This window comes from Athene cunicularia (genome assembly GCF_003259725.1).
Source record: "Athene cunicularia isolate RWA chromosome 8 unlocalized genomic scaffold, athCun1 chr8_part1, whole genome shotgun sequence".
NCBI classification, from domain to species: Eukaryota; Metazoa; Chordata; class Aves; order Strigiformes; family Strigidae; genus Athene; species Athene cunicularia.
Window position 1 is genome coordinate 19,390,166 of NW_020799109.1, and position 1,977 is coordinate 19,392,142.

The window sequence follows — 1,977 nt, forward strand, 5'->3', positions numbered from 1 at the left end:
CTGTATATTCTGGGTGACTTTGTGAAAAACAAAGAATTGAAACCAGAGAAAAATGCCCATGAGTTTTCATTGCTGCAGTATTTCTGTTGTTGCTAAACATGCCTGAAGATGGGTAACATGTAAGAAAAACTCTTAAAACCTTTAAGTATTCTTGAAAATGTAAATGTTAATCTCCCTTCCCATGGTTGCCCCCACCACAACACACCAGGCAGGCTGTATTATTACTGTCTTAATTCACAACTAAATCACGGCGAGTTCCTGGGTACTCCAGGATTTTAATTTTTTTTTTTTTTGCCTTTACAAGAAACATTACAGAGCAGTGAAGACTCAGAAGTGAATGTGGACCCTCATCATACTAATCTCCCATGAAAGTGGCTGTAGTTGGATACAAGACTAAGATGAAGCATATTATAAAGTCAGCATCTTGTGTATGTTGACCAGGGGATTGAGACCAAAGGCTCCAACTTGGGTTTCTCCCCAGAAAGAGAGCACAAACCAGTGCACGCCTCTCTGGCCAAGTCATTAGTTCTGTAATCCAAGACTCTTTTTCCAGACTCTATTTTATCTCATTTCTGTTTCGGGTTAAACTAGATCAACCCTACAAAATGTCAATTCTAACATTCCCTACTCCCCACTGAGTGCTTGAACTACTCAGCTGCAGAACCAGGCTCCTTCCTGTGAAAGTGGTAAACCAGAAAGTTTAAAATTGATCTTGGAAATTTAGGCACTTGCAGGATTGGACAAATAGCAAGCAAGAGTTTTCAGTATTACACTGTGGATGTTTAAATCCTTGCTTCCTGGAATTCTTTTCAACTTCTAACATAAAAATCCTCATTTGCAAATAGTGGCTAACCATAGTGTAAGCCTCTGCCCACCAATCCGAAATACTGTGTTGTAACTCTAAACAAGGAGCAGAACACCACCTAGTGACACACAATAAAATTACTCATCTGTTACTAAATAAAATGTCTTATTTGATCGTTTGAAAGTAAAAAAACCCAACCCTACTACAATGAAAATATTTAATTTACAATTTTAAAAAAATCCTATTCTAATCCTGAGTTATTTGCTATAGAGTATAAGATAACTTTTCCTAGGCTAATTGAAGGAATACAAGAATTATCATTGCTATTTCTCAGTAAAGCAGGCCTTAGCACTGATTCTAGTTTTCTTCCATGAACTTCAGTTGCTTGGAATCTGGATTTTATTAAAAATATTTGTTCCACTTGCTGTTTTCCTTTATTCACAATAAGAATGTAACACAAAGCTTAAGGAGAATCATTCAAAAAGGGCCAGATCAACAATGAATGCTAGTATTAGCATGTGATGACAAGCCATCAAATTCTAGTATCAGCCTTCATCACTGGCATGGTTCTTTTGTGTCTAAGTTATTAATAATTTTGGTTATTTTTCTTGATATAATCAAAATACTGACATTCTCTTTGAAAAAAAAAAAAAGTTGTTTCACATGAATAAATTTTTCAAATAAATAAATTTTACATTCATATTTCAAGAGAAAATTACCCTTTTAACATATTTTTGAAGTGTAATAGTGCACAGTGAAGGAAAAGTTATTTTCTCTATTTAGGTTCTATAGACACAAAATTGCTTTTGCAATGTGTTAAATTTTAGAGTTTTATTACAATTTTTACACCAATTATGAAAACTCTACATTGATACTATGGACATCGGTGAGTGGTAACCATGGCCTGACGTAACATGTCAGTGTGATGTAACCGTGCAATCAAACGAGCCCAACAAGAGCTGGAAAGTCTCTATGACCGCGTACTGATAGTGCGGCCGGAACAGCCGAACGGGTGCCGCTATCAGTTGGCTCTACAGAAGGAAGCAGCCCACGTTTTGTGCCGGCAGTAGCAAAGCTGCAGTTATTCCCATAAATAAAGTAATTAACGGTAAAGCCTGAACCTCCCGCGCTGGGCGGGAGCCGCAGGCCGGCGCCGTCCCGCCGCCTGGCGC

At 37.6% G+C, this 1,977-nt stretch overlaps 1 protein-coding gene across 2 annotated transcripts in view; it reads left to right on the forward strand.

Annotated features, from left to right (window-relative positions):
* The first annotated feature begins 583 nt into the window (after positions 1 to 583).
* SLC44A3 (solute carrier family 44 member 3) overlaps positions 584 to 1,977 on the forward strand; it is a 44,382-nt gene continuing 42,988 nt past the window's right edge. For both annotated transcript variants that reach the window (XR_003398910.1, XM_026853696.1), the window contains exon 1: positions 584 to 686. The gene's annotated coding sequence lies outside the window, so the exon portion shown is untranslated. The remainder of the gene's footprint in view (positions 687 to 1,977) is intronic.